The 12,289-nt window shown below is 40.4% G+C and overlaps 1 long non-coding RNA gene across 4 annotated transcripts; it reads right to left on the reverse strand.

The window, feature by feature from the left end:
• Positions 1 to 9,823, reverse strand: LOC127544919 (uncharacterized). 4 transcript variants are annotated; one of them, XR_007949560.1, is made up of 5 exons: positions 9,216 to 9,823; positions 8,565 to 8,730; positions 5,583 to 5,673; positions 3,015 to 3,118; positions 1 to 800 (listed from the first exon to the last, which is right to left on the reverse strand). It is a non-coding gene; the product is annotated as an uncharacterized LOC127544919 (long non-coding RNA). The 4 variants fall into 4 exon arrangements; XR_007949558.1 differs by lacking the exons at positions 5,583 to 5,673; positions 9,216 to 9,823 and adding an exon at positions 5,728 to 5,779 and having other exon boundaries at positions 8,565 to 9,201; XR_007949557.1 differs by lacking the exon at positions 9,216 to 9,823 and having other exon boundaries at positions 8,565 to 9,199.
• Positions 9,824 to 12,289: the final 2,466 nt, after the last annotated feature.

The following is a 12,289-nucleotide window of genomic DNA, read 5'->3' on the forward strand; positions in this document are numbered from 1 at the left end:
TTAGTTAATAAATATTTATTAAGTGCATACTATGTGCCAAGCAATATACTAAGCAAGCAATGGGGATACAAAAATCGAAGTCAGTCATTGCTCTCAAAGAGTTCTAATGGGCAAAAGAGTTTAAAAAAAAGAGAAGGGGCAAGGTTTGGGGGTGTACACAGTTAGGAGGCCCTATCTGGATCATGAACTAATAAAGGAAGAAAAGATGTTGAAGAGGTAAGAGAAGCAAGAGAAAACAATATAAAAACCTGGAGAGGAGAAAATAACCAGGAGAGGTGAGAATGGCCAAAGGTTATTATGGAGAAGTCAAGAAGAATGAAGATTGAGAAAAGGCTAACATGTTTGGTAAGTAAGAGGTCACTTTGGAGAAAATAGCTTCAGTTGAGTGATGAGACTGGAAGTCAGATTACAGAGTTGAAGTGGATGGCAGAAAAAGTAGAGACAATTAGTGGAGATAATTTCTAGGAATTTGTGTGTGAAAAGGACCTATGTGGCAGATACTAGTAAGGTTGATTTTTTAAGGATAGGGATGTGGTTGTGTTTGTAGGCGGGTAATAGTAGCTACAGTAGAAAGATTCTGAAGATTAAAAATATAAAAGGAATTCAATCTGTTGCAGAAAATGGGAAGAGGGTTCCTCCTCAGTGGAAATCTTTAAGTAGAGCCTGGATAACTATTGGATGGGCAGATTGTAGAGGGAATTCCTGGTCATTTATGAGTTGGACCCAATGGTCTCTGAGGTACCTTCTGATTCTGATTCTGTGGCATTGATATTCCCCTTTCTGTGTCTCCATTCTTCCTTCTGAAAAATGAACAAATTGGATTAAATAGGGAGTTTAAAGCTATGCTCTTAACTCAGTTTGAAATCTTATAATTCTTTGGAAATTGATGTGATTCCTCATTCTTGCTTAGAATTCTTGCCATCATTTCTCACAGTGATGCTATACTTTTAGTTTATAATAAAGAAATCATCTCTTACCTCCTCTGGCCGCTAGCTTGTCCCCATCATGTCCAGCTTGGATAGATGTAGGTTAGGGTCCACGCTATAAGGCAGGCTGTGTTTTGTTGTCTTTTTCATAAATTAGAACAACAAAATCACTAGTCTTCCACATAGCATTTGACCAGTATTAACTCAAATCAGCCAGGTACAAAAGAAAGAGTTTGTGATTTGTGGCTCAGCAGCAATGTGGGCTCAAATTTTCTTTGACACTTATTAGCTATGAACTTTTCAAGCCATTTCTCTTTGAGCCTTTATTTTCTCATCTATACAATGGTGATGCTGCCCACAATACCCATGTACAAAGTTGTAAAGGGCTGAAATTCTGAATAGGTGCACTGGAATCAGACAACTGAGCACTCAAGGCTAATTATCTATTGGACAATAACGCTATTAGCATATCTTTGGAAAAATAGCCTTTCCCACTATTCTGTACTGGTTCAATCTTTTGGTGTATACAAATAATCATAGGTGGGATTAGGGGGTGGAGTAAGACAAGTCAGAGTCACTTTGGAGGAGGACGAGGAGAAGGGAAGTCAGTAGTGGAGAGATTACGGCTGTTTTGTTTGTCCCCTTCACTTCTCCCCCTAAAGACCAAGGACTTTTGCTTATCCTGTCTCTGGCTGATTCTTAGGTCTCCAGAGAGGTAACCCAGACTTCACACAAAGTCATTGAAAGGAAAGTATGCTGTAAACCTTATAGTTCTAGTGAAATGGAAACTATTATTATAGTCTGTTTCCCACCAACCTTAGTTTCAGTAATGCTGTTACAGCACTAGTTCTTCAATTAGATCTCTGGCCATCATCTCTGACTCCCCTCACCCACTTGGTGATATTACACCTCTTCTAAGCATTCCTAGCTTTCAGTTTCTGCTTAGTTCTTTAGCAGGCTAGGAAATAAATGGATAGTCTTGTTTTTCATACTGGGCCACTGATTCCAGTTGTTTTCAGCATTCCTATGTTGAAGATTTAGAAATATGATTGATTATTAATATCAAGCCCCTAATGAGTTGTTTTACTTAACATTTTTTTGGTTGTTTAGCCAACCAATCTCTTTCCTTTAAATACCTTTCTATAGTAAGCCCCTATGGGAAGGCCATGATAAGGACTCTTTTTTTTTTTTATTATAGCTTTTTATTTAAAAGATATATGCATGGGTAATTTTTCAGCATTGATAGCTGCAAAATATTTTGTTCCAATTTTTCTCCTCCTTCCCCCCACCTTGTCCCCCAGATGGCAGGTAGACCAATAATACATGTTAAAGTATATGTTAAATACAATATATGTATACATAGAACTCTTTTGTTAACAGGTCTCTTCAACACCCCTGGGCTCTCCACTGTTTGTATTTCAGCTATAGCCTTATCAAGGAGGGGTGACCAGAGGAGAATCACTTACTTTCCCTTGAACTTCAGTTTTTTCATCTACAAATGGCAATAATAATACTAGGTGGATTGCCTATATCAAAAGGAATAATATAAGGAAATGACTTTATGGTATAGAAGGAAAAGCCTTAGTCTTAAGGTCAATAAAGTCTTGGATTTGAGTTCCATGTAATTATAAAGAAATTAATTTACCCCTTTGAGTCTTAGCTTTCCCATCTGTAACATATGATTAATAATTTCCTTTAGCATCCATCATACCAAATTGTTGTGAAAGGAAAGGCAAAGGAGATATTTCATATATTTTTCATATATAAAGCTCTTTGTAAACCTTAAAACAACTATATAAATATTGGGTATTGTGATATTTAAAAGTACCATAGAAATAAATTATTATAATATTCATTATTATTGGTGACATTTGTCCCTTGGTCATCTTTATTCATTAGATTGAGTCTCTGAGAAAGGATAAGGCAAGGAAAGAGCATCAATAAAACTTTTTAAGAAAGAGAATAGGTAAAGCATTAATAGAACTGCAGAACATGAGTATTGGAAGGGCCCTTAGAAATCACTGGGTTTATCTCTTTTTTATAGAGTAGAAAACTGATACTTAGGGAGAAGAAAGAATCAATACTTACTCAGGGTCACACAGACAGTTAATGGAGAAAAGAGATGTAGAAGGTTCCATTTTGAAATTGTGATTTATCTAAATGAGATCTTAATTCAGTCATCAGATCTATTCCTGGAAAAAAAAGGGGGGGGAAAAACTAATTCTCTTCCTTTCCACTTTCCAAACTTCCCCACTCCCTCCATATGCTATAAAAACAATTACTTCCAATATCTGCATTTAGAAGCACCAGATGGACAAGCAGACAGTAGCCAGCTTTCTAAAAGGCTGAGATGGGGAAACTGGGGACTTTTAAGGGCTGTTCTGTACTGAGCTGCACACACCTAGATAACCCCATTAGCTTGTCACCTGGTCTAGGGGAGCATTATCAACTGAATCAAATAATGGCATCTGGACAATCCCAGTCAAGTGTTCTTATCAACATATCTCTCTCCATCTGGCTAGATATGTGCTACAACAGGCAAATAAAAAGTCATTAGAAAGATGGTCTGGAGGGGAAGGAAAAAAAGTAGCTGGGTTACTTTCTTTTTTTTCCTTGAGTTTTTGTGACATCAAGGAAAAACGTGTCAACTTGTCCATCTCAGATTTCTATGCAATCTAACTTTAGTAAAGGAAAAAAACAAATTTTAATATAGAGTCAATATTAAAGCTAGAAACAGTCTTAGAACAAAGAACAAAACATAGAATGTGAACACTAGGAGGGCCTTACGATTTGGAAAGTGAGAAATGCTAGGGCTTGGAACATAGAATATGTGAGTTGACCTGAGTAATGAGTCATTCCTTCAGTTTTCAGGTGGGGAAACCAATACATACAGAGAAGTTATTTTCCTAATTCATAGACTGAGGTCAATGAGAAGACCAGGAACAAACTCTTGCTCTTAGCTGCTAGTTCAAGACCCTTTTTACTACACTGGATTAATTCATTGAATAGACTATTCCTTGCTCTTCATTTTATTTTGTATCTGATATCCGTCCTATTTCAGTGAAATGCTCCCTTTCATACCCTAAGCAAATAGGAGCTATATTCATTCTTTATCACTTTTTTGAGACGATTTACCTCCCAAACATTTGGGTTGCAGGATATCTTTGAAAGCTTTCAGGTTTTGTCCCTTTGTTAGAGGTGATCAATCTCCCTGACTGCACTCCTCACTATTGGCTTTGTTATTAAACAAACCCATATCTCTTTGGCTCAGATCCATTACTCCAGCTATCCCTGAATGACAGTATGATTGCCACCTTGATGGCCTAACAGTCTAGATTGCTTGAACTAGGGTAATCAATGAAATTTATCTTGAGTTGGTATGTGACAGAGAAATAATGATTAAGGCTCATTCCTTAGAGATGCTAATGAAAAAGGACCATAATGATTAGGATACATGGAAGAAATATTCATCTGGGTTTGTTAAGGAAGAAGTTTGGCGATAAAGGGGGTACAGATTAAGGAATTTTAAAAATGGAGATAGATGGGAGGAGAAAAGATCGTTTTAGATAGACACATGAAATAAAACTCTGAAATTTCTTCCTCCTCTGAGAGGCAGTATTCTCACACTGCTTTGAAAGCCATCATTTGAAATGTTCATTATGGGGTTACTGTGGAATTTGAAGTCTCCTTTACCTCAGACTAATTTTGCTTCCCTATATATCTTTTAAAATATCTGTCTCATATCTGAACAAAGATTCAGCCTATTAGCTCCTACAATATTAGAAGTTATGAAGCTGGAGGAAGAACATTTATAATTATTTCTCCCTTTCAGAAAGTCCTGAGAACAGCTCAGAAGGAGACCCTAGGCATTGGTTAGTGACTACCCACTCATTCAGCAAATATTGATCATACCTACAGATCATTCAGTTACTGACTCTAGCAGGTTTACTATTTAGAAATATGAGATAACACAACTGCAAAGATGCATGAGGTGCAGAGGAATAGAGTAGAAAAGTTGACAGTGATGATAGCCAGCATTTAATTAAAACTTTAAAGTTTTCAAAGTGCTTTACATGTTATCTTATTTAAGAATTAGTAATTGGGCATGATCATGCCCATTTGGCTGACCAGAAAAATGAGGTTCAATGACTTGCCTATTGTTACACAGCTAGGAAGTGTCAGAGCTAGGATTTAAAGTTTTCCTGTCTCCAAGCTCTAGTGATTCTCTCCATTATTCTACACTCCTAAATTTGAGTATCAAAAGACCTGGGTTCAAATCCCAAACACATTGAACTTTGACATGGGTAACCCTGAAAAAGTAATTTTTATTTTTTGGATCCTGTTCCCCCATCAGTAAAACTAGGAAAAATAATGCTTTCCTATTCTATCTCCCAGGCTCATTTTAAGGATGATATGGTGAAAGAATGAATAGTGAGAAGCAGCACAAGATAGACACCTTTGCTCATTTTGCCTAGCCACAGGGAAAATGCTTCTGAAGCTCAGAATTAAGAGAAGTGTTCGAAATTACAGAAAGCAATATCATTCTCTCCATAAAGAAGAGTAGTAGGAGGTATTGTTATTAATTACAAATCATTTTGAGGTTCTCTGAATGTGAATGGCACAGAAAAAAGACACTGTGGAAAATGGAAAGAATACCTAATTAAGATCCTGGAGGCCTGGCTTCTATTCCTGGGCTCTGGAACTTTGTTAGGCAAGTCACTATACATTTTCAGGACTCAGTTTCTTCCTATGTAAAATGGAGAGGAGAGGTAGCTGATTGTTTAGTGCAGAGTTTCTATACCTTTTTATGCGTGTGTCCTGGATCCCTTTGGCAGTCTGGTGAAGATTGTGGTCTTTTCAGAATCATGTTTTCAAATGCATAAAATAAAATGCACAAGATTTTAAAAACCCGGTTACATTGAAATATAGCAAGAAAATTGTTTTAAAGACAAATTCATGAACCCGAGGTAAAGAACTGTGGGCACAGTGGAAAGAAGAATAGTTTTAGAGTCAAAGGAGATGGAACCTGGCCCTAAATCTTGGCGGCCTCAGTTGTCCTCTCTGAGCTCAATTTCTTCATCTACAAAATGAAGGCAATATTTAACCTACCTACTTCATAGGAGTGTTATAAGGAAAAGGCTTTGCATTTGCATTTGCCATCAATAATAACAATAACAATAAACTTTGCCTTGTCTGCCTCCTAGCATTGACATGATGATGAAAAGAAAAATTAGATTTAAGAGTCCCAACAGTATCTCAAATATATAGTTTCTAAGATCTATGATTTGTCAAAGCACTGACAGTAGGAAGGAATGGGGAGAAATGCTTCAGAAATGCTGGCAAAGACTGTCTGGTAATTTTAAGATAGGCTGAAGTGAGATTTCTTTGAAGTCAGAAGACTTAGGTTCAAGACTTGCTTCTTTAGGTAAAGTGAAGGAAAAGGGGAAGCCTTTTCTAGCTCTAAATCCTATGATTGTGGAATATTTTCTCATTTAACCATGAAGCCACTACAGCACCCCTTCTCCAGAGCAATCCCTAGGGTCAGCCAATTGACTGGGGAGGTAATTGAGTAAGGAAAAGATAAAATTCTTGCCATCCCAGGAGAGCTACACAGAAGCTAAGGTGTATACACTCAGCTCACCGCTTACAGTTCTCCCTGAGTTGAACCTTCTGGTTGTTGATTTTTATTTTTCCATTCCCAATCCTCCTGAGGCTCTACCTTTCTTCTTCACATCCCCTAGTAGACATTCTTGGCAGAAGGGACATGAGACAATCAAGGATCTCCTTGGGCTTGTAGATTAGTGGTGAGTGATGCTATCTCCCTTAGCGCTGGTTCTAAGGAGCTGGAAATACTTCTTTGGGTCAGGGTGGGGTACAGAAGCTGATGGACAGAGTGGTTTGCTATCTCCAGCCTGTTTCTACTTTGCTACGTCCAACTACATGGTGTACTCCTTGTACACGCTTGAATTCCTTGGTACCCCATGTACACTTCATTTTTTCCTGAGTCTAAGTGTACAAAGCATCTCTATATGCCTCTGTCTCCTGTTTTAAAAGGGCTCTTTCATTTAGAGTGCATAGTTTGGCAGAGTAGGCACTGGCTTGAAAGCCAGGATGACCTGTATTCAAATCTCACCTCAGACAATGGTAATAATGGAAAAATCACTTGAAATCTATATCAGGCTATCAAATTAGATTTGATGGTTTCTAAGCTCTCTTTCAGCTCTAAATCAGTGAGTTTTTGAATATTAAACCCTCACATCTGTGACACTGGAGGAGCCTGGGCTCAGGGTTGAGGCAGGATGAAAGGAACTATAGAGCATCCTCAGAGGCGCAACTCTTATCCTCATCCCTATTTGGGTACTAGGGATAAGAGACTCGTTTGCTATTTTCCTTCATTCCTGCCTTCCATAAGTAAGCAAAAGAATGGAATCCTGGGAAGTTCTAACCTAATTTGAGCCCTGAAATTCACAAATTGGAAGACCTCTTCAGTTTCTCCCTGTGATTCAACTTCTCCTGGAACCTCCATTTAAGAAGGCACCCAGGCCAGCCATGTGTCATTACTTTCCAGGTTGTACTTGGGACTTTCTCTATCATGCTTCCATAGTGGGTATCCTTGTGTCCCTTCCACACCTTTCGGCTGTCTAAAAGTGTAAGCTCCTTGAGGGCAGGGACTGTCTTTCTCTTAGCATTTGTATTCCTGGTGCTAATCAGTGTTTATCAGAGTCTGGCACTTAGTAAACACTTATTTTAGTTGATTGATTCATTCTAATCACCTGTTAAGGATTCTCAAGTCCCCACCTGTTCTGGACTGTGTGATTCAGATCCCTTAAAGTTATTAGAACTGAGCCTCACTTCCCCTCCCCACCCCCCATACAAATACTGCTCATATCTCACTCCTTTAATGTGGTCTTTAGCAGTGGTCCATGATTTTTATGGTATATGTTCTGGAGGAAGGAAGAAGAGTCAAGGGCAAGTTCAGCTTTGTTCTAGCCTCATTATTGGATGGAGAGAAGAGAGTTATAGGAGTAAGGACTTAGTTCTAGGAAAAGAAAACTAAATGCGGGCTCTCTGCGAGAAACAGAATTGAGATGTGCAGAAAGCGTTCATTACCCACTGAAAACCAGACACCGGTTGTGGAGTTGGTGGTGATTCCATTATAGAGCTCTCCCTATAGTGCACTTCGCCATTCTATTGAGAACTGCTCCCATTACTACCTCCTTAACTCCATTTTAATAGGTTGAAGAAAGCAGGACTCAACTTGCAGATAGTTGGTATTCTTTCACTTTCCCTAGTCTGTCGATGATAAGCTTCGAGGCAATCTCGTCTAAACTCATTTTACATAAGAGAAAATGGAGGTCTAGAAAGACAAGAGACTGTAAAAAGCAAGGTCAAGCTTGACCCTGGGTCCTTTGTTTCCAATTCATGGTTCTTTTCCTTGCCTTATCTCACTAGAAACTGAACTTCTGGGTTTCCTCTGCCTGGAATCCCCAAGGCTATCCAAAGCTCAGTCCTCCCAACTCGGGTTAGATGTATTTGCACTAACTCTGGCTGTCGCAAGGGGGTGCTAGAACACAAATTGACCCCCCCCCAAAAAAAAAAAAAAAAAAAAAAAGAAAGACAAAATCTAGTTGGGCTTACCTGGTGGGCATTGCAGTCCCCCTTGTTCTTGTTGACGGAAGGTCAACTAGCTCTCTCCTGCAACTGCAGTGGGCACCCTAGTTAGATAAGACGGTTCCTGCTTGGCAGGCTTAGTTGTTCGAACAATCGGGCTCTGTTTTGGCTCTCCATAAAAGCATGTCTCTGGCTTTGACAGAAGGGGTGAAGGATGAGGAGCTCTATCTAAAAAGCTCCCTCACACACGTTTAATCCTCCTACTTAAATGTCAGCAGCCTCTTGGTTCCTAGAACCTCAGACAATGCTCTTCCACACAAGCTGAATTTAGCGAGTTTACTCTGGAAACTCTTTTGAGCTCTGCTCTTTATACTATATATAGAGAGTGAAGGAAGAGTGTTAACTTTTGGGATTCCACTTTTAGCTGATGGAAATAACGATGTCGCTAACTCCTCCTCTAGCTCAGCACAACTGAATAGGAGATCGCAGCACCCTTGGGAGTTCTAGAAAGGCTATCGTGTTCTAGGTGCAGAAATACACTTCCCCCAACTCCGTCCCTCCCCGCCCTTCGCCCCGCCCCGCTCCCTAAGTGGGCGGGGCCGAACTGGACCAAAGAGTAGGGACTGAGAACTGTCCCGAAGCTCGGTTCTGAAGCACCCGGCTTCACTTCAGCCTTACAATGTTCTTTGCAGAAGAATCTGGCTTCGCCGCGGATGAAATTGAAGGCGGGGAGCTGTCCGGACTCTGGTGCTGAAGCGCTCTGCTCTTCTGACAGTCCTGTGTATACAGTCCCTTGCCCTTTTCCTGGGAGAGTCCGGCACAATCCAGAGCCGCCTTCCGAGTTTGGAATTGTTCGGACCCTAATCCTGAAATTTTTCCCCAACCTCCCATTCCAGCCCTGAGACTCTATTCCTCATCGCCCAAGATTCTCCTCGCCCTTCCCCCTCCCCCTGTTTGAAATGGACTGACAGGACCCCGTGGCACTGCTTTAGAGCCAAGTCAAGCCCATTTCTTCCCCTTAACGAATTCCAGGGACCCTTACCCGCGGACTGCTCACCTCTGAGTTTCTTCTCACTTCCTAGCCTCCATACCCCAGCGCGGAGCCGTCCTACAGTACTAGCAGACTCTTCGCCTCTCCTAGGGACCACTAGTAGATACCCTCCCAGGGCGTCTTATCCCAAGTACCTGTCAGCATCCTATATCGTCTTTTGTTGTCTTGGTACCCCCACACCCATAGCCTCTTCAATCCTTGCCCACCCGTCTCTCTTTTTACTCCATTTCCTGAACCCCCACCCTTGACTCCCAGCCCAGCCCACATACGCTCATCTCCTCCAAAGCTTCGCCAGCAGTTCCAGGTGTAGAAACTATCTAAGGCTCTGGCTCAGCTTTTTTATAGCCCTTGAGTAAGGGCGGAGGGAAGAGAGAAGGTGGAGTCCTTGGGAGGGAATTATCGATTTGGCCAATCGGACCCTCACTTGGAACTCAACTTCTCAGATTACATCATAGAAAGTAGCTTCCTTTTCAAAATGCAAGAAAACTACTGGCTGAACGATAGGGAAGCAAGGAAAGTGGGGGAAGGGTGATCTGTACTTCGCCAGGGGGCGCAAGGGTTAGGGAGTATTTGGTTTGGTTCCAGGATGTCCCATTCTTTCAGCCTTTTCCTTCGGAGGCCAGGGTGTGCCTGGCGCAGGCGCAGGCGAATCACCTTTGTCTCAGTGCTCTTCTTCACTTTGCCCACTTTACCATCGCCCCAGCTTTCAGAGGGCTTGGGAATCTGGGAAAGCGCGGAAAGCAAAGCCATATTGGGCATACGCCTGCTTTCCGCAAGTCCAATGAAGATCACAGGATGTAGAGCTAATAAAAATTATTCTGTTGATTCCCTCCCAAGGGAGCATCAAGATCCTGTCTTTTTTTCGCTTAGAAGTAGGGATACCGTGAACTAGTAGGAAGCCTTCAGCCCTTCTCCCCAACCCTTTATGCTTCAACGAAGTTCTCTGCTATTAACTCTGCAAAAACCCCTTCTCCTTCTAGGACTCGATTTTCTCATCTGCAAAAGAAAGAGGTTAAATTCGATCTCTAGGGTCCTTTTTTGATACTAATTATGTGATTCTGGGCAAATCACTTGTCTTTTATAGCCTCTATGCCTTTATTTGAAAATATGGATAATGGTTCTTGCCCTACCGACCTCACAGAATGGTACAGAGAAAAGCACTTTGTAAGACTGAAATTGCTATAAAAATGTGAATTCTTCTCCTCATGGACTCAGGATTTCATCATTCTTTCCTTTCTCATTCCCACGCAGCCAATCAGTTGCCAAGACGTGTCCTTTCTGCCCCTGCAACATCTCTCTCATTGGTCCTTTCACTTCTTTTATTCCTATAGCAACTGCTCTGCTAAAGGCTAAGACTTTTTTTTCCACCCAGATTATTGTAAAATCCCCCTGACCAATCTTTCTGCTTCTAGTTTTCTCAGTTTCTAATGCATTCTTTATACTGTAGCACAAAGTGATCTTAACATCATAGATCCTCAAAGATGAAAAGGACATCTTGCCTGATCCATACACAAAAAAATCCTTTTCAATATGCCCATTATCCAATATTTTCTTGAAGATCTTGTAAATATCTTTTATTACCACACTCTGGTAGCTGTACTACTTAGGAATAGCTTTAAGTATAGGAGATTCTTCCTGACATCAAGACTAAGTCTCCCTCACTGTAATTTCTATCCTCTCTCCTACCTCTCTCCTATCAAGATCCCTTTAAAGTTAAGTACAAGTCTAATCATTTTTTCACTTGATGATCCTTCAAATACTCAAGCACAGTTCCATATTCCTTAGATCTTTTTTCTCCAGTTTCTTCAACCAAACTTTATATGGCATCATTTTGAGATCAACTCTGGTGACCTTCCTCCTGGATATTCCTTCTTGAAATGTGACATAGAGCTATAAATAGATATAGACACATAGACTTATATTTATCTCTTTTTCTCTCCACTTCCCCCATCCCTTAGACAGCAAGTAATCCAATATAGGTTAAGTGTGCACAATTCTTTTAAATACATTTCCACATTTATCACACTACACAAGAAAAATCAGATCAAAAGGGGAAAATGAGAAAGAAAAAAACAAGCAAACAGCAACAAAAAGGTAAAAAAGTATGTTGTGATCTATATTCAGTCTCTGCAGTCCTCTCTCCAGATGCAGATATCTCTCCACCACAATGTGTCTATCGGAATTGAGAGACATCACATTTTAGAAAGGACATTGAAATTCTAGAGACCATTCTGAAGAAAACAACCAGGATGGGAAAGGACCTTGAGTTTGCCACGTAAGAATTGATTGGAACAAATAGAGATGAAAAGACCATGGCAAGAAAAATAATGGTTATCTTCATGTGTTTGAAAGTCTGTCATGGCTGAAGATATTCAACATGTTCTGCGCAACCCCAGAAGACAGAATGTGAAAAAGATGGAACTTGCAGAGAGGCAGATTTAGTTTTGATATAAGATGAAATTTTCTCATGAAATTTTCTATCCCAAAGTAGAAGAAAGGAGGTGGTGGTTTCTCCCTGACTGGAGGCTTCACACAGACTCAGTGTTGACTGCTGGAAATGTTGAAAAGGGGGTTCTTGGGGTAGGTAGGTGGCACAGTGGATAAAGCACCAGCCCTAAAGTCAGGAGGACCTGAGCTCAAATGTGACCTTAACATTCCTACCTATGTGACCCTGGGTAAATCACTTAATCCCAATTGCCTC

Source organism: Antechinus flavipes, chromosome 1 (assembly GCF_016432865.1).
Source record: "Antechinus flavipes isolate AdamAnt ecotype Samford, QLD, Australia chromosome 1, AdamAnt_v2, whole genome shotgun sequence".
Lineage (NCBI taxonomy): Eukaryota > Metazoa > Chordata > Mammalia > Dasyuromorphia > Dasyuridae > Antechinus > Antechinus flavipes.